The 27864-nt window shown below is 40.0% G+C and overlaps 1 protein-coding gene across 26 annotated transcripts in view; it reads right to left on the minus strand.

Moving 5' to 3' along the window:
- Positions 1 to 27864, minus strand: part of NRCAM (neuronal cell adhesion molecule) — a 325353-nt gene that overhangs the window by 141748 nt on the left and 155741 nt on the right. For 25 of the 26 annotated variants that reach the window (XM_044946603.2, XM_044946617.2, XM_044946609.2 and 22 more), the window contains one exon: positions 25654 to 25731. The exons of the other annotated variant lie outside the window; for it this stretch is intronic. The gene's annotated coding sequence lies outside the window, so the exon portion shown is untranslated. The remainder of the gene's footprint in view (positions 1 to 25653; positions 25732 to 27864) is intronic. 26 annotated transcript variants of the gene reach the window in all.

The raw sequence follows: 27864 nt of genomic DNA on the forward strand, positions 1-27864 counted from the left end.
GTAGTGGTATGTTATTTCTCTTGATGAGTTTTTTTGGTTTCTTTTTTTCAACTGAGGTATAAGTGAAATACATTATATTAGTTTCAGGTGTATAACATAATGATTCAGTATAAGTATATATATATATTGCAAATCAGTGTCACAATAAGTCTAGTTAACATCTGTGATCATCAATAGTTACAGGTTTTTTTTTCTTGTAACAAGAACCTTTACAGTCTCTTAGCATTTTTTAGATATGCAATACAGTATTATTAACTATAGTTGCCATGTTTTACCTAACATTCCCATGACTTATCTTTAACTGGAATTTTGTACCTTGAACTCCCTTCACCTATTTCACTCACCCTCTACCCCTACTTCTAGCAACCAATCTGTTCTCTGTATTTATGAGCTTCTAAAATTTTATTTACTTTTTAAGATTCTACATGGGCGATCATACAGCATTTGCCTTTCTCTGTCTCATTATGGTATTTAGCATAATATACTCAAGGTTTGTCTATGTTGTTGCAAATTTTCATTCCTTTTTATGGCTGAATAATATTCCTCTCTGTAGGGGTGTGTGTGTGTGTGTGTGTGTGTAACATAGTGGTCCAGTTTCCCCAACATCATTTGTTGAAGAGACTGTCATTTCCTCATGTATATTTTTGGCTCCTTTGTTGTAAATTAATTGACCACACATGCATGGATTTATTTCTGGGCTCTCTATTCTGTTCCATTGATCCATACCATACTGACTGATTGCTAGAGCTTCATAATATAGTTTGAAAATAGGAAGTGTGATGCCTCCAGCTTTGTCCATCTTTCTTGAGATTGCTTTGTCTACTTGGGATATATGGTCCATGCAAATATTTTGTTTTAATTTGCATTTTCCTGATGACAAGATGTGAAGCATCTTTTCATATGTATGTCATTAGCATATCTTCTTCAGTGTACCACCGGCTTTTAAATGTATTTGTTATATATGTATCAGTTTATTTGGCATAAATGAGGACAATAATCAAAGTTCCTTTTGACCTTGCATGAAACTGATGCATCATCACACATTTTTAAAGAGGAAAGGAGGGGATGGGAGGAAATGGAGAGATGCAACTTTTCACCCCAGAAGAGGAACTGAAACCTGATTATAATCTTAAACTAAAAGTATTTTTTATAAGTATCTGAATTGTAAATGGCTATAATTTTCTGAAAGACCCATGTAGTCCTGTAAAAAGAAGATGACTGGAATCAGGACATCTTTTGTTTGTTTGTTTGTTTTAATTTTATTTTATTTTTAAACTTTACATAATTGTATTAGTTTTGCCAGATATCAAAATGAATCCGCCACAGGTATACATGTGTTCCCCATCCTGAACCCGAATGGTCTCAAACTAAAATGCTTAATGGAGCCAAGTTGCTAAAGAGTGAATCTGCCCAGCAAAGGAATAGAGACTCAGGCCCTGCTTTCTGGGCAGCTGAGAGTCTCCTGTTAACTCCAGCAGACTGTTGTCAGTGAAATACATACCCAGTGTTGCCAGACCACGTGATTTTTTAAGGCAGAAATAAAATTTTTTTATATAAACGTCAACTGTTTTACTCATTTAAAAGTTCTGCGTAGCCCCAAGAATCTGGGGCTAAAGATGGTATCCAAGGCCACATGCTGCCTAGACCCTGAGCTGCTACCAAGTACCTTTGGGTCTCCTTGGCACTGGCTCCTTACCTAAAAAACACATGTCCAAGTTTTTCTTGGCACCAGATGCCTAGTCTGGTCCTTTTATGTAATACATTTTTTTTATTTGTGAAGAAACAGTTTAGGAACTTTAGTTCTCAGTAAGTTAGAATATTAAAATAATAACATCAGAAAGAACAATCTTAAAATGCTGATGCAATTTGAGTCTTGGAAAACTGATCACTAATTCACAAGAGTGATTTATTTACAGAAATGTGTGTTGTTAAATATGACACATTCACTTGCGTGAACAATCACCAATTAGGGACATGAAAGAAATTTCCATTTTTCAAGAGGCAGTACCTTTTAATGGTTCAGAAAATATTAATACACCGGAACCAGCCTCATCTGGGCTGAAAGCTGAGTCCCCCACTTACTGTGACCTACACAAGGTCCTTTAGGTCTATATGCCATTTTTACTCATCTGTAAAAATGGGCACCACAGTTCCTACCTCATAGGGTTATTACAAAGTTTCAGTGAGTTAGTGTAGTGCTTAGAACAGTATCTGACACAGAGAAAGCATCTGACACAAGAAAGAATTAGTTGTTGTTGATATTACTGGTGTAAAACACATTAATAGCTAAATCCATTAACCTCCTACACTGGTTGACTTAGCACATTTTACTCTAAAATCTTAAAGAAATTTAACCCAATCTTCATCCCGTCAAGGCTAAAATCAATGGACTACCTAAACAACTCCACTGGCAACTTGTAAGTGAGGCCCTAACATGCCACAATTCACAGAAATCTAACAGAGGTCAATATAGGCACCGCAGGTCAATGCAGTGGAACAGGGGCCATTTGAAATCAAAGGGTGTGAACGCCTCATCCTTGGTTTCCACCCCCTCGTGATTAATTACAGCCGGACTGTCTCCACCCGCCAGCTGTATCCTAGCTCACAGGCCTGACCCCAACCGAGGACTACAACAGTCTAATGAAAACTGTGCTTCTAATTGTCCAGCGGATGATCCTGGCTTGGCTAAGAAAGGCTCTTTTCACTCCCCTCCTTTCTGATTAACTAGATGGCTTTATAAATCCCCTTAATAAGTTCATTTGTGTAACCCAAGGCTTGCTGCCCTTCCTTCCTGCTGCTAAGAGGGCTCAGCTGCTTATCTTTGGATGTGACCCATCAAAAGAGAATTGCTGAATTTTTTTAATCTGCTAAATTGACAAGTACCACTGATCTCACATCTCCCCCAATTTAGTAATTGTTCAGTATCATAAAGGAAATCTACATGCAGGCAGCAAATTGCCAGACTGGTTGAAATCTTTTCTAGTTTATAAAAATGTCCTTAGTGATTACCTCATGAACAGTGAATTTGATAACAGGTCTAAGGTACCTCATATTCACAGAGATATTGATCATTTCTAAATGGTTTCCATATGCATTATCTCATTTAGCCCTCCCAGCAACATGGTAAGGCAGTACTATTATTATTCTCATTTTACAAGCAGAAAATCTGAGGCACAGAGAGGTGCAAGATACTGAACCTGTATCTTACACAAGAGCACATGACCACTGAGTGTTAGAGATGGGCTTGATTTCAGGTCTTCTGCTATTAAATCGAGTGATGTTTCCATTATGACAAGCGTGCTAATGATCCATTGGCTGTCTTTCAGCCCCACACCTGTCCCGTTACACTTTGTCCAGCTCGGTCTCTGCAAACTGTATTTCCATGCTCCTTGACCACCTGTCTTCCCATTGGGTTTTCCTTACTGGTGGTACTTGTGGGCAATACTGAAGCATCACAGAGACAGAAGATGATTTCTTCTGATTCAGAATGAGGCAGCTGATGGCAGCTGCTGAAGTAGCAATAGGACTGGTACAATTCTGGACTCCAGCAGCCTCGGAAGGCCCAGGGCTTTCTTATGGGTTCCAACTCTGGTAGAGAGAACACTTCTTGAGTAGAACCAATGTCAAGTGTCTCAACCCACCTGCAGCAGCAAGATCAAGTTCATGGGCTCTAGCCCAGGCAGGTTAGCTACTTCTGACCTTAGGAGTCACCTCTTCTTGCTTTTTGCTCCTCCAACACCACCCCACCACCCCTGTCTCTCTCTCTCTCTCTTCCCGCTCCCTCTTTTTGGGGCTCTAGACCTTCTAATACATTCCCTTGTTTACAGTATCTAAAGTGGCTTCCTGTACTTTGCTCCTCTTATACAAATATATCTGCTAGGTGGTGACACTTTGGGAGAGGGATAAAATACAAAAGACACGGCCCCTACCATGAACAAATCTGCCATCTCTCTGGGTAACAGAACTAATATGTTTAAACCAAGAGTAAACCGGACAAAAGAGATACAGTCAAGGGTTCACACAAATGGCATTCAGACCCTTTGTGCAATTGGAAAGCTCTTGGGTATTTCATCTCGAACTTGATTTGTTGGGGCAAGAAGCAGAAGGTGTACTTGTGTTTTTCCTTCAGCTCACAGTCAAGTCTGCTCTCAGCTAGTCCAGAAGCAGCCCTGTATCCAGCCCACCCTAATGTTCTTCCGAATCACTTCCTCCTTTCTGTACTTCCTGCCTGAAACCATCCCTGGTGCCAAGTGGTTTGCCCCATTCTTGTTCAGTTTCCTGTTCATTAACTTCTGGCTCATTAGAACATTAGCATCCCTGAAATCCACATTTGCATCATCATACAGAAGCAACTTTGTGTCTATAGCAAACAAGGACCACAATCCCTACCCACACATAATCTGGGACAGAACTAGTCTTTACAACAGAGGTTGAGAGTGGAAGAAAAGTGATTCAGTGATGGCTAGACCTTCACAGTTTTCATCCTCTTTTAAATCTACTGATTTCATTTTTTTTCTCCCCTAAAATTGAAGAATTCCATATCAATTGGGACCGAGGTGTTCTTTTTTTCAATTGAAGTATAGTTAATTTATAACATTGTGTTAGTTTCAAGTATACAGTAAAAGTGATTCAGTTATATATATATATATATATATATATATATATATACACACACATATATATATATATAGATATACATATTTTTTTTTTCAGTAGTCATGTACAGATGTGAGTGCTGGAACATAAAAAAGCCGAAGTGTTGGGCCATTCTTAGCACCAAAGAATTGATGCTTTTGAACTGTGGTGCTGGAGGACTCTTGAGAGTCCCTTGGACTGCAAGGAGATCCAACCAGTCAATTCTAAAGAAAATCAACCCTGAATATTCATTGGAAGGACTGATGATGAAGCTGAAGCTCTAATACTTTGGCCACCTGATGCAAAGAGCGGACTCACTGAGGAGACACCAATGTTGGAAAAGATTGAAAGCAAAAGGAGAAGAGGGCAGCAGAGGATGAGATGGTTGGATGGGATCATGAACTCAATGGACATGAACTTGACCAAGCTCTGGGAGATAGTGAAGGACTGGGAAGCCTGGCGTGCTGCAGTCCATGGGGTCTCAAAGAGTCAGACACGACTTAGTGACTGAACAACAACAAAAATATATACATAAACATTTTTTCAGATTTTTTTCCATTATAGATTATTACAAAATATTGAGCAGAGTCCCCTGTTGTATACATTAGGTCCTTGTTGTTTACCTGTTTTCTATATAGTAGTATGTATACATTGATCCCAAATTCCTAATTTGAGACTGAGTTTAGTTTATCTTTAAAACAACAACTACTCTCTACTGAGGGCTTACTCTGTACCCAGTGAAAGTGAAAGTTGCTCAGTCATATCCAACTCTTTGTGACCCCATGGACTATACAGTCCATGGAATTCTCCAGCCGGGAATACTGGAGTGGGTAACTTTTCCCATCTCCAAGGGATCTTCCCAACCCAGGGATCGAACCCAGGTCTCCCACATTACAGGCAGATTCTTTACCAGCTGAGCCACAAGGGAAGCCCTGTGAAGCCCTCCTAAACTGAATGTTTTCCCATTTTGCAAATGAGGAAAGTGAGGCCTACTGCAGTTAAGTTGCTTCTCCATTTTCCTTACTTGTTACTGATGAAGTCAGGACTCAGTGTCTGACTACGTTATCTGACTCCTGAGTCTGTGCACTTGAAGATAACCTTAAATTGTCTGTTTCCATGGATGGAGAACGACACTGTGACAACACCCTAGTGCTCTGTAGTCAGCATCATGCACCAGGGGCCAGCATCACAGGACAGAGCCTCTTCAGGGCTCAGAGGAGAGGCTCGCAGGTGGTGCTCCAGAGCAGCTCAGCTCTTCTCTGCCTTGTGCCCTGGAATTCTGCACACGACTTTGCTTGAATGGGGCTCCTCTAAGCCTGCTTGCTGAAGGAGTGCAGGGAGCTAGCTCAGTCTTCATGGAGGTAGTTTGCAAGAAGCAACATTACTTCCATTTCACAGAGTTACTGGTAGAAATGAGCACTTCTGCCTGATGCTCTCTGGCACACTTCAAGGCCTTTAGAAGGAGGGTAAAAACAAGACGACTCAGGGAACCATGGGTTTTCAAACAATGGGCCTCCTTTTATCCCTGTAACCAATGGATTAGGCTGGGCCAGCCACACACATTTAGGTAAAGACCCTTGGTCCTCAAAATATTTTATCCCTATAACCAATGGATGAGCTTGGCCCTCTGTAAAACCTTAAGGCTGGGAAAGTTTCTCTCTTATACTTTCACTTGTGTCCCTTTTCTGACAAAGGCACTAACTTTTCCTCTCCCCTCAGGTATTTGGTATCCTGGTATCTTTCCCACTCATCATGTGTCTGATACTTGATTGAAGCAGTAGCAGCTCAGTAAATACAGCAGTGAGTTAAGGAAACCAAACTCTAGCAGGAGAAGTTTAGGTGTTAGCCTGTAGGCTGGGAGATTTGTAGCATCCTGAAACCACTCCATCAATACTGCATCTAGGGTAGGCCCTCGGGGTGATGAAGATTTTTTATTGTATTGACAGGAAGCACACTGGCTTCAACATTTGTACCACAAAACCCAGAACCAGCAATTGGGAGACAGTTAGGAACACTGCTCCGATTCTTACAGTGGTTTTACAACTAGCAAATTAAATGAATTATTGAAAAAAATAAACCCTGTAAAAATAAACAATGATAATCCCTCTCCCCAAGTAATCTGTTTCCCTCTACCATTAGAGGAACTGCTGTGACTTTGGCATGATTCTTATTATTATTTATATCTCAAGCAATGCTTTATTTTAATCCAAAAGAGAACACTAGGCAAAAAAACTGAATTTCTTTGAGCACAAGGGTCTTTACTTAAAATATATGTGGCTGGGCCAGTGAAGAGCCTCCTCTGTGTCCCTGCCAGGCATTAGTCACAAGCCAAATAAATGCCCAATCAGTTTTTGTAAACTTATGATTCGCTTTCATCCCAACAAAGCCCATGTTTGTCACTAGGATTCCTCCTTCTCCGGCTACTGGTTAAAGATCAGTGACATACTTCAAAGATTTGGGGAACAGCTTCTATTCTTTGCAAAGAACATTTGTTCTCTCAAAAACAAATGCTAGATTTGTTCATGTGTTCCAAAAAATGAGAGGAACATTTCCTTTGATTGTTTTCCAACTCCACCTCCGCATTTAACAATGGAAAGCCACAATACCCTTAGGTTGCGTGAGCAGAGCATGTGTGTCAAGTTCTAAACCATGACATAGAGGAATTCTGGGAAACTGAAAAGTGAAGTGAGCTTTATTTAGTTAAAGACATACTTTGACAAAGGGCTGATCTTCAAATGTTTATCAGTCTACATTCATGAATTCACTCACTGAGCAAAATTAAGTACCTACTGCATACATGCCTGGCGTATTCTGGTGCAGTGGCACTAGCGGTAAAGAACCTGCCTGTCAATGCAGGAGATATAGGAGATGCAGGTTCGAGCCTGAGGAGGGTACAGACACCCACGCCAGCACTCTCATCTGGAGAATCTCATGGACAGAGGAACCTGGCAGGCTACAGTCTAGGGTGTTGCAAAGAGAAGGGCAATATGGAGCGATATATATAAATATATGTACACACATATACTATATATATAATATATAGATATTCTTTTTCAAATTCTTTTCCTTTATTTAGCCTACCAGGCTCTGTCCATGGAATTCTCCAGGCAAAAATACTCCAGAGTAGGTTGCCATTCCTTTCTTCAGGGGTTCTTCCTGACTCAGGCTCGAACCTGGGTCTCCCACATTGCAGACAGATTCTTTACTGTCTGAGCCACCAGGGAAGCCTCTGTCTTTTATTACAAAATATTAAGTATAGTTTCCTGTGCTATATTCTAGGTCCTTGATGGTTATCTATTTTATTGGAGAAGGAAATGGCAACCCACTCCAGTGTTCTTGCCTGGAGAATGCCAGGGATGAGGGAGTCTGGTGGGCTGCCGTCTATGGGGTCACACAGAGTCGGACACAACTGAAGTGACTTAGCAGCAGCAGCAGCAGTGTGTATATATCCACACTATCCACAGGACTGGAAAAACTCTGTTTTCATTCCAATGGCAATCGCAAACAACCGCACAATTGAACTCATCTCACACGCTAGCAAAGTAATGCTCAAAATTCTCCAAGCCAGGTTTCAACAGTATGTGCACCATGAACTTCCAGATGTTCAGACTGGATTTAGAAAAGGCAGAGGAACCAGAGATCAAATTGCCAACACCCACTGGATCATCAAAAAAGGAAGAGAGTTCCAGAAAAACACTTACTTCTGCTTTATTGACTATGCCAAATCCTTTGACTGTGTGGAGCACAACAAACTGTGAAAAATTCTTAAAGAGATGGGAATACCAGACCACCTGACCTGCCTCCTGAGAAACTGTATACAGGTCAAGAAGCAACAGTTAGAACTGGACATGGAACAACAGACTGGTTCCAAATCTGGAAAGGAGTATGTCAAGGCTATATATTGTCACCCAGCTTATTTAAGTTATGTACCGAGTACATCATGAGAAATGCTGAGCTGGATGAAGCACAAGCTGGAATCAAGATTGCCAAGAGAAATATCAATAACCTCAGATATGCAGATGACATCACCCTTATGGCAGAAAGTGAAGAAGAACTAAAGAGGAGAAAGTGAAAGATGAGAGTGAAAAAGCTGGCTTAAAACTCAACATTCAGAAAACTAAGATCATGGCCTCTGGTCCCACCACTTCATGGCAAATAGATGGGGAAACAATGGCAACAGTGACAGACTTTATTTTTCTGGGCTTCAAAATCACTGCAGATGGACTGCAGTCATGAAATTTAAAAGATACTTGCTCCTTGGAAGAAAAGCTATGACCTACCTAGACAGCATATTAAAAAGCAGAGACATTACTTTGCCAACAAAGGTCCATCTAGTCAAAACTATAGTTTTTCCAATAGTCATGCATGGATGTGAGAGTTGGACTATAAACAAAACTGATCACTGAAGAATTGATGCTTTTGAACTGTGGCACTGGAGAAGACTCTTGAGAGTCCCTTGGACTGCAAGGAGATCCAACCAGTCAATCCTAAAGGAAATCAGTCCTGAATATTTATTGGAAGGACTGATGCTGAAACTGAAACTCCAGTACTTTTGGCCACCTGATGGGAAGAACTGACTCATTGGAAAAGACCCTGATGCTGGGAAAGATTGAAGGCAGGAGGAGAAGGGAACGATAGAAGATCAGACGGATGGCATCACTGACTCTATGGACATGAGTTTGAGTAAGCTCTAGAAGTTGGTGATGGACATACCTGGCATGCTGCAGTCCATGGGGTCTTAAAGAGTTGGACACGACTGAACTGAACTGAACTGAGTGTGTATATATTAGTCCTAAACTCACCATACTTTATTACTAATGGTCTTATTTAAACAAAAGTTTGTATATTTATCATGATCATTCTGTAAAAGTTATCACCGAGATAACTACAGTCTAAGTGGGTGAGGTTTACGAGTGGGTAGTTTTATTGGATGTTGATTGCATGATTAGTGAGACAGGATCCCTCTGTCCAAAAAAAGATAACTTCCTTATGCAAGGAATTCTACTACAATAATCTAATGATAAGGTTTAACTGTTTCTTCTTTCAGATTTTCAAGCTATTTTCCAAATCCTTCTATTAAAATGCAAACACAGGTTTAGGATGGGAAAGGAGCAAGAAAAAGAGAGGAAGTCACATCTAAAGCAGTGGCCAGGTCATCTCTGAGAAGCAGTAGAGCTGAGTGCCTTTGTAATCCTCTGCGAGTAAAACATGGCTTTTGGGGTTCCTGTGGAAGAGCTCTGGGAGGGAAGAGGCTGGATTGGGGGTGGCGATGACAAGGTACAGACAACAAGCCTTCATTATGACTATTTCTGTTAATGTTGACAAATGTCATACCTGTGAGGAAACCACACTGACACTAAAGTTACAGGAACTTCTTTTTAGATATAATCAGCCTCACAAAAGACAGTAACACCACCTTGAAGCAGGCAAGCACCCCTAACATATAAGACTGTTTGGCCTAGAATGTAGCACCCACATATTCCATCCAACATGCATGAACATGGGATGGATATTTAGCACAGCAGTACAGTGTAACAACCTTGATAGCCTTTAGATTTATTATTTGATAGAATGGGCAGCAGGGTAATAGCTTTGACCTCCCTCTGAGGCCTTGTCTTATACACAAAGCACAGTGACCAGAATGCCCAAGGCCAAGGGCATCCCTTCTTAACTAATCAAGCGTGCTGGTGGCTACCTCTTTTGTCTAAGCAGAGGCATGGTGGTGAAGCACACAGGCTCTGGAATTAGACTCAACTGGTTTTTGAATCCCTATTCTACCATTTAACTAGCTGTGTGTCCATGGGTGATGATGAGGATAATACCAGGTCACCGAGAGGATGATAAGAGATAAAATGTGTAAAGTGCTTAGAACATGTCTAGCACTGAGTAAGCTTCATAAAAGGTGACTATTATTAATAGTAGGACATATGGTTTTTAGAATAGGTATCAATGTGCTGTGCTATGCCTAGTCACTCAATCGAATCCGACTCTTTGCAACCCCATGGACTATAGCCCACCAGGCTCCTCTGTCCGTGGGATTCTCAAGGCAAGAATACTGGAGTGGGTTGTCATGCCCTCCTCCAGGGAATCTTCCCAACCCAGTTCTCCTGCAATACAGGTGGATTTTTTACCATGTGAGCTGCCAGGGAAGCCCCAAAACACTGGAGTGTAGCCTATCCCTTCTCCAGGGGAACTTCCCGACCCAGGAATCAAACCAGTGTCTCCTGCATTGTAGGCAGCTGAGCTACTAGGGAAGCCCTTAGGTCTCACTGGGAATATTCAATTCCACTGCTAAGATATTACTGTCTACATACAAATTTAATCCTTTCCAAAACATTTTTTATAAGCATGAATAGGAAGAAAAGAAATGAAGGAGGGAAGGAAGGAAGAAACTTGATATAAAAAAATTCTCCTGAGGGCATATTTTGATTATTCTCAGTTGTTTTTATAACACTATGTTAATTTTACCTTATTAAATATTGAAGAAGGGCCATCACCATTGGGAAGACATTAAAATATATTATATGAAATTAAACTAATTTGTCTTTATGGAATACAAGCATAGAGGATCCCAGATGCTATTTTTATAATAAACATCTATTTTACATAAAGGCCCTCATGTCATACATATATGCCAGTAAAACCCAGAAATAAAGAAAAAATACAGCCTTGGGTAAGATGAGACCCTTGGAGAGGATGGCTTGGCTCCACGTTGTGCTAAACAAGGAGCAGAGCAGTACTGAAACAGGACATGGTGAAGGAGCAGGTCAGAGAACCACAGGTGCCTTCCCTGGTTGAGGCATGCGGGCCAGGCCAAGTTGATAATAAAGGGACCAGGCAAACTTTTGCATCAGATCTAGTTTTACAACCTAGAATTTCTTAATTTTCTAATTTATTGTAACTTTGATATGGTGCTGATTTCGTGGCACTGAATGGTTTTATGAATCAACAGTAGCTCAGTTATGAAAAAGAATGTTCTTAAATTCACATACTTTTGAGCAAAATTTAATACTATTAACTCAGTAACAGAAAATCTTTTTAAGAAGTAAATTGTGTTTTACTTTACACTGTATTCAGGAAACAAAATTTTACCTATATTGAATGCCTATTTCTATAGAATAAGGTTTAAAAGACTCATAAATTCTCATTACAAATAATACTGAGATGAAATAATGCCATTTGCAAGCAACATGAATGGACCTAGAGATCTTCATGCTAAGTGCGGTCTATCATACAGAGAAAGACAAATACTATATGATATCTCTTATATGTGGAATCTAAAATATGACACAGATGAACTTATCTATGAAACAGAAACAGACTCGTGGACACAGAAAACAGACTTGTGGCTGCCAAGGGGGAGGAGGGAGAGGGAGGGACGGATTTGGAGTTTGGGGTTAGCAGATTCAGACTATTAAACATAGAATGGATAGACAACAAGCTCCTACTGTTGTTTATCCATATAAACATACATGAATATGTTTCTATGTATAGCATATATAGAGTTTATAAATACAGCACAGGGAACTATATTTGGTAAACTGTGATAAACCATATGGAAAAGAATATGAAAAATAATGTAATATATATATATGTATAACTGAATCACTTTGCTGTATAGCAGATATTAACACATCACTATAAATCAACTATACTTCAATAAAATAAAATTTTAAAACATAGTCTTTATAAAAAGAAAATTACATAATGCTCCCTATATTCTATAAATAAAGGTAAACACGTAATTACAATGAAGAAGTATACAAGGCACAGCTATGTAATGCCAAGAAAACAAAGGATAATTTTGATAAGAAAATTAATTTAAATTGTAAATGAACTATCTAACATTATTGGCACAGAATTCTATATAATTTGAACAATTCAAAAAGAGTGCTATTGTATATCCTAACAAACATTTCCCATTCCTTTTATCAGGAAGAAAATTACTGACAGATGATAAAGGTAATTTCATTGCAGATGCCAAACAATATTATATGCCAGCTATATTCAAAACAATGCAAGTAAGATAAAGAAAAAAAGAGGGTTTTTTCTTTCCACAGACAACATTTAGAAAAATTAAATTAAGTGTTAGATAGTTATCCAGAAAATTGATTCTATGGCCCACATGTATGACCAATATGACTTCCAAGACAATAGAAACAAGAGAAGAACTGCTAACAGGCACCTGAGGGGTCGTTAGCAACAAAAGACTGGACTAGTTGAGCTACAGAAGGAAGAAAGAAGGGTGACTCCATGGCATGAACATATGACCACTTAATAGCCCACCCCATGTTTTTGGGATAAATGAAAAGAGTACCAAGTCAGGTTTGGGATTTTTTTTCTGCTTAAACTATACATAAGAAGTAGAAGGGAAATTAGATAATTTTTCCATTTTTTAAAAACTACAATTCTTTTTGATTGAATAGAAGATGGATGGAAAGTGCAATGAGTTTTGATTAAGAAACACCTAGGAGCTCAAAGGAAAATGTATGAATATATATTATGATTTGGACATTTAAAATTATGTTTTAGGACATTAATTATGCCAGAATGTGTCCATAAGTACACGTGAATTTCCTCTGTAGCCAATGCATCGCATTAGGACCGTATTTTCGAGACTTGTGATTCATCTTAACACATGCCCCAGGGTTAAGTTGCCTTTCATCTAGAAATCAGAAAGAATTATTAAAATGGAAATATTTCATGTAAACACCACCTCAATCATTTGGCATATGTCTAAGTGGTCACCCTTTACAAACAGTGACCACAGGACAAAACAAAGAAACATCATGAACATAACAACAACAGGAACAAAACCATGGAACTCTTTCCCCGACATTGGACTCAAATCTGTATGCTCAGTAATAATGACATATTATCCCATGTTACTGCTTCAGAACTGTTTCCAGTGACCCTGGGGAATGCTATGCACAGTTTTCCTTCATTTTTGCCCTTGGCAAAATTTCTTTTGTCCAGATCAGCCTTTGAGAAAGTCATTTCAGTCTGAGTTGTGTACATTCTAGGTCTGTGGGTTAATAAGAGTTTTTGACCTTTTGGTTTCTATGGCCAGTTCATCTCTTGGTAGTGATTAATGGTGTTAATTCTCCTCACATGTGGCCCATGGGCAACTACCCATGTTCTTTCTTAAAAAAAACAGTGTACTCATTCTGAGGACAGCCTGGGAAGATCAGGTATCGCTGCTGCCAGCCCTCTGAGGCCCAGGGCTGTGCCTCACCTAGGGCAGAGATGGCTCAGTTAAGATTGTCTTCATGGAATCTTGGGACAAAAACTCCACTACATTTACTCCAAACCATGAAAGGCAAGGGGCTGCTATTCTGCAGCATCTGCTATTCTCTATTCACCAGCCCACAGCCTCTCTCCTCATTTGGGGATCTCAGTTCTCATGCATCTACCACAGAGACTTTCCTAATGGCTTTCCTCACCTTCAATTTGCTTTCATTAAATTTTCCTAAAGTTCCGATGCCAAATTAACCTTCTTGAAACAATGGTGGTCACACTTCACTTCTCACTCATGAACTTAATGGATTCATAACTGAACATAATTCAAACTCAGTACAGTATATTTACCATCAGACATATTTCAGATGCAATATAATCACAATGGAATCATCATCTATCTTCCTTTCAAAAGCAGCTCATCTGTATTTTCTATTCTGGTCAGTAGCACCGCCATCACCCAGTCACTAAAGCCAGAGGGCAGGACTTGCTTTTCCGCATTCTTCATTCCTTTTTGGGCACGTCCACTCAAATATACCATAATCTGTCTCCTGTGCTAGGACCCTGGGTCAGGCTCTCTAGCTTCTTGTCACTTCTCACCTCTTACTAGTTTCCAGCTTTCAACATCACCTGTCTATTCTATATACAGTTGACCGGGTACTTATTGTAAAGTGAAGTTGGCTCAGTCGTGTCCGACTCTTTGCGACCGCATGGACTGTAACCTACCAGGCTCCTCTGTCCATGGGATTTTCCAGGCAAGAGTACTGGAGTAGGCTGCCATTTCCTTCTCTTCCCGACCCAGAGATTGAACCCGGGTCCCCCGCATTGCAGGCAGACAGACGCTTTACCATCTGAGCCACCAGGGAAGCCACTTATTGTAAACTAAGATCTAAATATGTGACTCCCTTACTCCAAATCCTTAAGTGGAATCCCACAACGTACCCCAAACTCCTGGCTCCCACCGGCCTTCATGGCACCTCCAACTTCCCCACCTTCAACCAAACCAAGCATTCCAAATGTACCCATCACCAAGTTTCTAGTGGTATCTACTCTCCTTGGAATGTCCTTCTCCACATCTGCCTAGAAGATATCTGCTCAACTTCGATGTTCCTTTTCAAGGATTTTCCTGATGCCATCATGCAGAGTTGTCACATTTGCCTTTACATCACCCTATACCTTTATATGTACATATACACTCACACAAAGAGATACACACACACAAACACACACACATATATCTTATTTTTACCCTTTTGGGACTAATTACACTATATTACAATAATTGTGCTGTATACCTGGCATGTATAGTATAGCTTGCCTGTTACTCTGAGTATGTCTGAAACACAGCAGCTCATGGATGAGTGAATAAATGTTTATCCATTCACAAAAAAAAGAAAAGCACAAATAGCTCTCCAAAGCCACTTTCAACCACATCTTAGGTCTACTTTTTGCGTTAAATTGGTTAACTTATTTTGTCCTTTGGCTGTGCAAATGCCACACTTATCTCCCTTCCCCCTCAAGACTGCCATTTCCACCACTGTAATGTCTACCATTTTCAATTTAGTGTGTCTGAACTAGTTTCAGAATCATTCTTCCTTCAATGATCAGTTCAAGTTCAAAGCAGCCATAAACCTTAGTCAGCCTCTCAGTATGTAAAGGTCACCACTCCTTTGAACTCCCAGGACACTTTCAGCCTATTTCACACATTTAACAGCCTATTTCACACATTTCAAACACATTTAATGCTACTCCATGCTTTCTTTACACGTGCATACCTAGTACATACATGTGTACGTGAGTGGTTGATTTATACATATGTCACTAAAGAGTATGAGCCATGGAAGGGCCAGAGTCATATCTTACAATCTGTCAGTTCAGTTGCTCAGTCATGTCTGACTCTTTGCGACAATACAGACTACATTTTCAGAACTCACAACTCCCTATACATAAGAAATGATCAATAATCTTTAATAATAAAGATGGTTATCCTACAGGCACTAAACATAGGTCTCATAAGTTAGTATTTCATTTGTATTAATGAAACCCACATAACTTCAGAATAAACTTTAATTTATTGGTGAAATACTGGTGAAATTATGGGCGGCGGTCTCATGAGTCATTCTGTGGTGATTGCACACTACCTGTGCAAAGTTGTGTTTGACTATCAGTTGAGGGAAATCTGTTTATATAAAAAAGTTTTCCCATTGCTTCCCCTTTATATCTTTCCATGTTTCTTCTGTGTGTTTTGAATCAAGTCACTTACATTTCAATAATAAAAATAATTTGGACAGAATCAGCAAGTCCACTGTAAGACAGACAGCTGAAATCTACTTTCTCATTGAACTTCGGGGTTGTTCTATGGATGAAAAACCCTAGTGTCCAAAGGTTTTTTGTTTGTTTGTTTTTCAGAAAAGTGAAAATTTTATTTCATGTATTTGTCATAAAGCTGCTCCGGGTAGCCAACAACTGTCAGCAACACATGGAGAGACCCAGAGAGAAAATTAGGGGTGAGATTCTCTCTAGGGATGACTTCTGGTTTGGGTATATAACAAGAATTCATTCAACTCTACAAATATTTACAGAGCATGTGTTTATTTTTTTCCTACTCCTCTAGGTAAGAAAGCTTCCTAGTATTTTGCACAATAAATCAGTTTGAAGACCTTTTTTATAATAAAGCAAGCATATCTATAGTTGAATTCTCTCCAAGAGGGAAATATTACATAATGAAGAAATACAGAACACTCAGAACTTAGACTACTACGTTTTCCAGGTCATTTGAAGAATTTGAATACGGTAGTTCTGTCTAGCTATATTTGTCTAATTCTATTTCTCAGATTTCTTTGCCCCAGGGAACAAAACCAGTTAAGAAACTACATTAATGCCATGTTCTCTATGCTTACTGACAAGAATTTGCAGGACCCGTTTTCTCTGGGCCCCCTCCCCATGTGGATTGTTCTCTGCCTTCCACCCTCTCCTTTCATAACCTGTTCCTATGGCCTTCTCTTCACTGGGCTAACAGCTTCTGTCAGCAAGGCTTTTATTCAGTACAGTATCAAAAGCTTTGCAGAAAAACGGATTAATCATGTTCACCGCTTCTCTTTGTTTACCCCTTCAATTCTTGCAGAATTCAAGCTAACCAGGAAAATGCATGTCTAATCACAAATGTGAACTCTCTCTTAGGCAGTTATTTTGGTGCATTTCTCTTTTAAACATATCATATCATTAGAGATTCTCTGAAAATCAAATGAGTTTTCCCAAATACGTCTTCCATATCAAATATGCATTACAATGATTTAAATGCATATTTCTGCATACCTCAAGTTCCAAGGGAGTAGCTTATGTGTGCCTGCCAAGGAAATAATTCAATATTTTACTTTTTTTTCCCCACAAGTATTCCTTGTGAGGCACATATAACACTAAGCATTTTTAAGTAATTGTAAATTGGGGGTTTAGATATAATTCATCAAATAATAGAAGTCATGTATTCTATGAACATTCCAAAGTAGATCTTTCAATGGTCTTGTCACTGCTAAGTCTTCTACATGGAATTAAGGAATCTTCACTCAAGTCCTGTTCTTGAAAATATAAGAATGTCATTCTTCACCCTTAATTTCATGCCAGTTATTAAATAGTATTTTGGTGATTCCACTATCTCTTTATATAATAGTTACATACATGAATTCTCTAATATATTAAAGTTCCTTCTTCTTCAGAGTGAACTTTTCACTTTTTTAAGAAAAAATAATTATTTTTTCTGAATAGCCTTGTTGGTCTCCTGTTAAAATGTTATAGTTGGAGCCTCAAGACACAGCAGCAACACCATCAAACCACCACCACTGAATCACTTCTCTCATGTTCAGACCTTTCCTCACTAGTTTTGAACATGGCTTTCTCATCATTTTGGCCATCTTCCTGAAGATTCTGGAGTCAGGGAAGTTTTAGAAGTGCCAATAGAATTCTTATGACTCACGTAACAAGTACAAGATAGTAAACAAATAAAAACTCTCAAAAATGTATCTCTATCAAACCATCAGCCAAGCAAAACTCCATCAAGATGAGGCTTTTTGGAAACAAGCTATGAAAAAAATTATGTGGTTTAATGGAAATTCATAATACAGGGAGAAATGTCACAACCCTGAATGAAGCCAACTGGAAACAGAATTACCCTGGCTGGGTTGATGGGAATCCCTGCCTCTGGGAAGAGTAGATTTCCAACTGAGATGCCAAGTTCACCAAATGTCTAATGGGCAGTCTATCTGCATAGCTCTTCCTGTATTATTCAAGTGAAAGCTGCACTCCCTAAGTATTTTCTGCTTTTTTTTTCTTTACACAAACGTTGAGAAGAACAAAACTCAAAGTCAGGACAGGATCACCCACAAGATGGATGGTATCCAGGGTTTACACTTAGCTGGACAGCTAGTCTTTCTATAAGCTTCATGGCTTATAGAATCCCTGCTAGATTTAACATACAACACATCTGCCAGAGAATATTCCTGCAAAAAAAATCTGCTAGATCTGTGGTTTTATTTACAAAGGTGCGGGTGTGAACCACATATCTGGAAGACCCATGTGCAAATGAGTCCATGTGGGCAACCAAGAACCAGTGACGAGGCACATCCCGTGTGCCTCAGGTGCATTCTCAGCTTCAGGAGGCATCGCAGGAACACATTAATCAACACATTCAAGGAATGCATTAATCAACAGAGCCACATCGGCTGGCATGCCCCATTGTTTAACCGTGCTTGCTAACGAACGCACAGCAGCAATATCAATGTGAATTTCCACCATGCTGCAAGAAACAAAACCCTTTTCAGGACTGGCCCCATGCACCATATCCTACTCGATTCATTCAATAGAAATCGTTCTCTCCTGGATGCATACTAGTTTATGGACTCGCTTTCTGCAACAGTCAACCATAAACAAAGGCGCTTTACAGACCAGCTAAGTTTGACAAAAGCTATAGAAATGCCTTCTGCAGATATGAAAACTTGAATCCTTCCAAGAGCTTTTCTTTTTTCCTTTGCCTTAAAAAATGAATTACTGTTGTGAAAGGCAAAATAAACCACAACAAAGCAAAGCGAAAAAAAAAAAAAAAGTCCCAGCATCTATTTGTGTCTGCACTCAGATGTGACGGCAGCATACTGCATCCACAGCAGGGGCGTGAGCCTGGCCTCCTGCTCCACACTGGGCTTCATTTTCCTCCTGGGTGGTTCCCTAGATAACCCTCTGTCAGGATCTGACTCCCTCCAGAAGCAGCCAGGGATGAAATGTCCAGATGCTGGGAAGAAGGGATATGATAAAAATGCCCTCAGAATCTGGGCACACAAGCCTACTTTTGTTCAGAGTTCTGTGCACCTGAGCACTGAAGGCTTTCCACTACTATCAACACTCAGAGGGCCTCGCTCAGTAGGTTAGGGTGCACTAAGTTCAATAAATATTGATTTTGATCAGGAGAACCCTGAACATAAAGATCATGATTTGGAATAAGTAAGGGAGGCCATTTACAATGGTCTTTTTGAATTAACTCACCTCCAGGGGCAGAGTTATTTCAGCAGAGGTTGTACTGTTGGGAGCAAGGGTCACAGGGCAGTGGCTCCCCTCCCTGGTGGCACAATTCCAGTCATTCAATGAGCCCCCAAATGAAAGTCTGTGTCCCTCTGATGGAGCCTTTTCTCATCACCAACTTTAATTCAGGTGACTCTACAAATCATGTAAAAGCTACAAGCCCAAAAGTGCAGCAGGTAAAACAAAGTTGAGCCAGTAAGAATCTGTAAAGGTCACCACACAGCCCTTTGGTGTATAATGCTAAGTCACTACATGCCTCCTGTACTGAAGTGACAGACGATTTTCTACCTCCAGTTTCAAAGCAGATCTTTCTCCCTCTGGACCACAGTAGGAGGAGAGGGGAGGAATATGTACAAGTTGCAGAATTCCTTCTACAGACTACTAGCACTAACTGCTGCTGCCAGAAGACGATTCCACCTTTCTCATTACTCGCTCACCCACCTCCCACTATCTTCCAAAAGAGGATGCTGATGTCTTTTGTCAGATGCCTTTCCACAGTTTCTCCTGAGATAACTACCAAACTGAGCAGCTTGAGCAGTGGGAGGCAGATAAGGTGGGTTTCCAAAGAAAAATGGTTGTGTTTTGTAAGAATCATGAGGATGAGTTGCAAGGGGCAGAATGGACTTAATCATCAAAGGCATCTCAATCATGGATGTCGCAATAACTCAGAAAAATATGAGGACATGTATTATAACTCAACCTCCCTAAAGAAACGCTGTCTATGAGATTTAGTATGTTTTCATCTGACCCCAGGTCACAGAATGTTACTCAGACTCCACATAGAAATGAACAGCTGAGCACTACTCTGGGATGGAAGGACAGAACCTCCACTCATCTCAATTGGTTTCTGGGAATGCTGCTGTTTCTTAGTGAGCAGTAATTCCATAAAGAAGTTTGCCAGTACAACCAGGCAGGGACAGTCTATGTTCAATAATGTTTTAGGAGATGTTGTCACTGAGTGGAAAGCTGGAGTTTGCCCTCATCATAAGTCAAGGGAAGAAGGAGGAAGCTAATAAGTACTAGAAAAGATCATTCTAGTTTTCTAGCTGATTAAATACCTAATCAATTTTAACTGGTATAAAACCCTATAGAGGTGAATACCCTTTGCTTAGATACAAGCTGGAATCAAGATTGCCAGGAGAAATATCAATAGCCTCAGATATGCAGAGGACACCACCCTTATGGCAGAAAGTGAAGAAGAACTAAAGAGCCTCTTTATGAAAGTGAAAGAGGAGAGTGAAAAAGTTGGTTTAAAGATCAACATTCAGAAAACTAAGATCATGGCCTCCGGTCCCACCATTTCATGGCAAATAGATGGGGAAATAGTGGAAACAGTGGTTGACTTTATTTTGGGGGGCTCCAAAATCACTGCAAATGGTGATTGCAGCCATGAAATTAAAAGATGCTTACTCCTTGGAAGGAAAGTTATGACCAACCTAGACAGCATATTAAAAAGCAGAGACATTACTTTTGTCAACAAAGGTCCGTCTAGTCAAGGCTTTGGTTTCTTCAGTAGTCATGTATAGATGTGAGAGTTGGACTATAAAAAAAGCTGGCGGATTCATTTTGATATTTGGCAAAACTAACACAATTATGTAAAGTTTAAAAATAAAATAAAATAAAAAAAAATTAAAAAAGCTGAGTGCCGAAGAATTGATGCTTTTAAACTGTGGTGTTGGAGAAGACTCTTGAGAGTCCCTTGGACTGCAAGGAGATCAACGAGTCCATCCTAAAGGACATTAGTCCTGGGTATTCATTGGAAGGACTGATGTTGAAGCTGAAACTCTAATACTTTGGCCACCTGATGCAAAAGCTGACTGATTTGAAAAGACCCTGATTCTGGGAAAGATTGAGGGCAGGAGAAGAAGGGGACAACAGAGGATGAGATGGTTAGATGGCATCACTGACTCAATGGACATGAGTTTGGGTAAACTCCAGGAGTTGGTGATGGACAGGGAGTCCTGGCGTGCTGCAGTTCATGGGGTCGCAAAGAGTTGGACACGACTGAGTGACTGAACTGAACTGAACTTGGCTTTGGTGGTTTTCCCAGGTGGCTCAGTGATAAAGAATCAGTCTGCCAATGCAAGAGACTTAGGTTCGATCCCTGGGTCAGAAAGATCCCCTGGAGGAAGAAATGGGAACCCACTCTAGTATTCTTGCCTAGAGAATCCCAGGGACAGAGGAACCTGGAGGGCTACAGTCCATGGGGTCACAAAGAATCGGACACAACTGAAGTGACTTAGCATACAGGCACTTGGCTTTGGTAAATTCTGGGCTTCCCAGGGTAACTGCTTTTATTAATGAGCTTTTCATCTTTAGTTTCATAGGCAAGTATTCCTTTTGTGGATGATGTTTGTCTCCTAGGTTTATCTGGCATCAAGTTAATGTGAAACAAAACTTATCAGCCTTAAAATAACTCTGGAGGACAAAATCCTAATGGATCTCTTTATTGTTGAATAGTATCAAAAACAGTACTACCAGCTGGACTCTGCAAGTAAATACTGATTCACATTTACAGGTCAACTTAATTATAAGATAAAGTCTTTTTATTGTTATCAGTTTTATTATTATCTACTCAGAATATAACTACCATTCTCCCAAGACATCTACATCATTTTAAAAAGTTAGTACCACGAGTCCAACGGAAAGAACAAGTTCCAAACCATCAACCAAAACAATCATTTAATAACTCCAATAACTGTCAGATTTTTCCTCTTCTGCTGCTTACCCAGAGGGAACATGCCATAAGGCATAGCATGAGAGTAATCCTTCTTCAGATTCATTATGGTTATGATCAGGACCAAACTTCCACAAATGCAGCCAGAGCAGAAAACCAATATTCAGAGTGATTTGGGGGGTATTCCCTTTGCAACTGTGGTTGCTTATTGAAATTCCACCACTAACTGTTCTGCATTTTAGCTCAAAATTTTCAATCCAGGTAGAAGGCAGATCTTCCTTGCAGAGAACTTATTCATTAATGTTATGATGAACGCAAATGCAATTTTTATATGCAATCAGACTTGGGTAGAGAGGGGAGTGGGGAGAGGGATGTGGGGTGGGGCTTCAAGAACCATGGCTCTGACTGCCCACGTCTTTCGGATACCACAGCCCACTGGTGAACGTGGGAAAGGCTACTGAAAACTGTAAGTAGCTACAAAAACACTTTCTATTCTAATGTCAGAGGCCGAATTCTTGAATAGCCTGGGGACATTCTGAATACAAGTGTGCTTTAGAGTTTTGGGAAGTTTCAGGGAGTCTTTGTGAGGCAAGGGAAAGACATGGGAAGAGACACAGCATTTAGTTTCCACCAGATTAAATCCTCCACAAAGATAAAGCGAGATATTTTTGTGGCTCTACTAGTGCCTGATGACTCAAAAGTTCACTGTTGTCAGCAGACAAATGAGCAGCCAAGAAGATCTCTGAGAAGAATGTACTGCAAAAGGTAGAATGTGAACTTTAAACTCTGTCTAAAAGACAGAGTTTTGAAGTCAAGTTACTCTCCTGCATTGAATGAATCAGAAAATAATGTAGCCAGCCAGGAAAACTACCCTGGGAACCAGCTTATTGAGCCCACTAACACCTTACAAGGGCACAGGGCAGTCCTTCCTGGCAGCCCCTCTGCTTGCCTCATCTCTGCACATTTCCCCCTTTTACTAGAAATCACCATTTACAAACAAACTCCTGGCCTTGTGGTCTTCCTACCTCTCCTAAGTATCACTCAGTATGTTATTTACAGAAGAACTTGCCCAGAGCTTACTGCTGGTGCTGGGGTTTTATTGGTAGGCCACTTACTACTGAGACATGAAGACAAGAGTGCAGCCATTTTGGAAAAGGACCAGTAACAGCTTTGGGCGAAACAGGTCTTGGAAGCTAAAGAAGAAAGGCTCGTGGGGCTTCAGGCCCAGAGACATAAACCAGGCTCGCTGGAGCAAATTTTACCTCTGTTACACTCACAAGTATAGCTAATGGCCATAAGATTCAACTATAAACTTAAACCTTATCTATTCCAGTGCTTTCCTGCAGGATATTCTCACACACTCCTTTCTCCTCACAGAAGTACACCCTACACCTGATAGCCACCATGGAGCCACCTGCTGCTGATCAAGAAGTCTGAGCATTTCTGGAAATTATCAGTGATAATGAGACAAGCCCCCCCCTCTTGTTATAAAAGCAACTTGCCCCTTTTACTCAGGGAGCTGGTACTTTTCCCCACCTTCTCCTTTGTGCACAAGCCATCTCTTTTAGTAAAAAGCTTTGCTGGCCTAAGAGTCCTGTGGAAGTGAAACTCATTTCTATGATACTGCTGTCTAAGGATGTGGAAAGGGCACACTAACACCACCATTACTGCAAATTCCTAGTTTTTAACAACTGCAATTCAGTGTAAGCAGACTTCCTTCCATGTCCCTGCCAGAATGGAGAGGTAGCTTACACCGCCTCACCTGGCAGGTGTCTTTATTTTATGATATATGGATAGTCATTGGAGGGGGTGTGTCTGGGTATATCAAAACTTTATACAATGAGTCAGTTTACATTAATGAGGGAGCTTCCCATTAAAAGGGTGATTTATACAAAATTAAGCCTTTTTGCTATTGTTCATAATTACCTAACTCAGCAATGTTGCTGCTGCTGCTGCTAAGTCACTTCAGTCGTGTCCGACTCTGTGCGAACCCATAGACGGCAGCCCACCAGGCTCCCCCGTCCCTGGGATTCTCCAGGCAAAAACACTGGAGTGGGTTGCCATTTCCTTCTCCAATACATGAAAGTGAAAAGTGAAAGTGAAGTCTCTCAGTCATGTCCGACTCATAGCGACCCCATGGACTGCAGCCTACCAGGCTCCTCTGTCCATGGGATTTTCCAGGCAAGAGTACTGGAGTGGGGTGTCATTGCCTTCTCTGGCAATGTTGCTAGTCCTTACTAATTTTCACTTTTTGAGAATTCTCCAAGCAGAACAAAGCCTGTGCTATTTGATTCACAAAGTAACCTGCTTAATTTTCAGGCTACTGATCTGGGGATTTCTGGTGGGCTTCTGAAACATCACAAAAACTAATTAGTCACATGTATTTAGTCTGAAAACACAATGGAAGCAAATTCAATGGAGGCACGAATCATTTCCTCTGAAATACAAAATGATATATGGATGAATCAATTTCAGACTTCTCAAGGACAAGGGACAGTATCTTGGAAAATTTTACCTCAAAATCTTGCATACAATATCCATAAATTCCATGGGAGTTTATTTGTTAAATAAAACCTATAAGGTAGAGAACTAAATGCTGAACAATCACACTCTCAGAAATTCCTTAAGAAAGCTATTATTGGGTGAGGTACAGTTCTCTGAACTGTGTTCCAGATCATTAAATAAGATATTTTTCATCAAATTCAATGGCCTTTGAGAAGAAGGCATCATTGGCCTGGCAGAGTCAGTTCTAGAACTGATAATTCTAAATGATATAAATCAGACTGAAGTGAGCAGTGTGGATGGGAAAGGGATTTACAAAGCAGAAAGAGTATCAGAGTAACATTAAAACTTTTTTTTTTTTTAAGATTTTTTTGATGTGGACCCGTTTTAAAGTCTTTGTTGAATTTGTAACAATGTTGTTTCTGTTTTATGCTTTGGTATTTTGGCCATGAGGCATGTGGGATCTTAGTTCCCTGACCAGGGACAGAACCCACACCCCCAGCACTAGATGGTGAACTCTTAACCACTGAACCACCAGGGAAGTCCCACATTAAAACTTCATAAGCAGACTTTGGTATTATTCGGACTTCACGGTGAGACACACAAAAATCATGTACGAATAATATGGTCTCAGGAGATTTTTGATAGATGACTGCATCAAAAAGAAAACTTTTCTTATAAATAATTCCTTTTAAATCTTTAATTCCATCAGAAACATATAGTTTACCAGCAGTGCCTTTATTCTGCTGTCTACTTTCTAAACTTGATATGATTCATGATTTAGTAACACAAAAATCTTATTACTGTGAAAGGATGCAAAGGGCTGGTTTTCTTCCCTGTGTATTTGATCCATTTTTCTTGACATGCAGTATGATTCATGTTTTTGCAGCCATATCCCTACTCTCTGTTTTTCATCATACTCTCTGGATGGACAGTATTCAGTATGGCAATAATATTACACAATCACATCATTTTATGGTATAATTCCCATTTTGAACCAGTAACTAATTTAAACCTTTCAGAAGATAAACTCCTACCTTTGAAGAAGATCTTCCTATCTGAAGAAATTGTTCTTCCTTTGACTTCTTTAAACCAAAAGGCTTCTTAGCATTCCTCTGTGGGTTGAAGAGTGGGGAGACTGTTAACAAGACATTTGTCATCCATCACCATAGTCAATGCATTAACTCCAACTGACTCTCTGATGGGAAACACAATTACAGGGGAAGCCCTGCATGGAAAGACAAATTATGTATAGATTTGCCAAAACACATCTTTGCTGGTTTCAATCAAAAGTGACATCAAAGAAGTGACCAAAACTCTGGTGACCATACCCTCAATGGATCCCAATCAAAAGCATCATGTCCATGCCTTTTCAGTTTATGGGAATGGAGGGGATATGGAAAATGCATGCATACAGTGTGGCTACAATACTTCCTTGTTGTGGGATGATGATGACTGAAATGTTTTGTTTAGTAGAGTAGGAAATCTTCTATGTTTGAAAGGCCTCAAGATCTCAAGTGTTAGTCATGTTAGTCACTCAGTCATGTTTGACTCTTCCCAACCCCATGGACAGTGGCCCTCCAGGCTTCTCTGTCCATGGAATTCTCCAGGCAAGAATACTGGAGTGGGTTGCCATTCCCTTCTCCAGGGGATCGTCCCGACCCTGGGTCTCCCACAATGCAGGCGGATTCTTTACCATGCGAGCCACAATATGAGCTGTGTGACTGAATATGGTACCACTTTCTGGGCCTCCGCTTTTGTCTTTAGTAGGATTTTAGAGAATATAAGAGCACCTACTAATCAGCAAGCTCCAAACTTTATGAGCACCAGAATCATCTGGGTAGCTGGCTACACTTTAAATTCTTAAGCTGCCAGAATCAAAGAGGGTCATAAAGAGATGATAGGAGCAGTCCAGAGCAGAGAAGACCCACCTGGGCTTTGACAAAGGGCCAGCTATGGACAATCCAGAGCCTGACCATCTTCAAGTCTCCTCTCCTCATCCTGAATGTTCCCAATGTTCCCTTTGCAAATATTCCAGCTGAGAAGTAGCCAGCAAAGGACAGTGCAGATGGGAGGGAAACAATCACAGCTGAGTACATTAGGTCTCTCTCTCTTTTTTTAAGACAACCAATTCAGGGACATCCATGGTTTTCTAAAAGAGAATCTGTGGCTTTTTGGACTTTGGACTTTTGAAAACAGAAGTCATACTATCAACCTCTGAAAAACCTTTCAGAGAAGAGACACAAGTGTCAATTCAGGAATTCCTGGCTTAACTCAAATATGAAGACAACTATGAATCACAAAATGATTCTATTACCAAAATAAAAAGATGTGTCATTGTCTCAGATGTTGTAGTTTAGGCACGTGTTATAAAATATCTTCTGTGTTCAACTGCAAAAAGCTTTATCTTAATTACATGTAAAACCATTCATTTGATTTTCATTGGCTCTGATGCAATGGTATTTTATCAGGACAAAATGTTAATGGTGCAGAGGTTAGTAATTCTTCCTTGAAATTAAAATCAATTTAGGATACATGAGGTTTTCTTTCTTTGTCTTTTAGTTCCCACTTATAAAATCTCTAGAAGTGTGTAGGAAAGAGTTTACAAGTATTTGAAGCTATGTCTATAATAATAATTCAACCAAACATTGAATATTTGATATGCATCTGTCAAAAGACTGGATAAATATAAATAAGAAGATAAGAATTAAATATGACATGTTTCATACATGAGAGATTTTAGCCCATGTACTGATGGGAAAACCAGAGCTACCATCAGTCACCATAAAATGCAATATTTATAGAACATTCTATGAAACCACAGACTCTTGAGAATCCCTTGAACTGCAAGGAGATCAAACCAGTCAATCCTAAAGGAAATCAATCCTGAATATTCATTGGAAGGACTGATGTTGAAGCTGAAGCTCCAGTACTTTGGCCACCTGATGTGAAGAACTGACTCATTAGAAAGGACTTTGATTCTGGGAAAGACCGAAGGCAAGAAGAGAAGGGGACGACAGAGGATGAGATAGTTGGATGGCATCACCGACTCAATGGATATGAGTCTGAGCAAGCTGCAGGAAATGGTGAAGGAGAGGGAAGCCTGGTGTGCTGCAGTCCAAAGGGTCACAAAGAGTCAAGCGACAACAGCAACAATGAAACCACAAAAGAACAACTGATTCTACAAGGGCGCATCAAGGAAAGATTTCCATCGGACATAACACTTAAAGATGGGAAGAAAGGTTTCC

This window comes from Bubalus bubalis, chromosome 8 (genome assembly GCF_019923935.1).
Source record: "Bubalus bubalis isolate 160015118507 breed Murrah chromosome 8, NDDB_SH_1, whole genome shotgun sequence".
NCBI classification, from domain to species: Eukaryota; Metazoa; Chordata; class Mammalia; order Artiodactyla; family Bovidae; genus Bubalus; species Bubalus bubalis.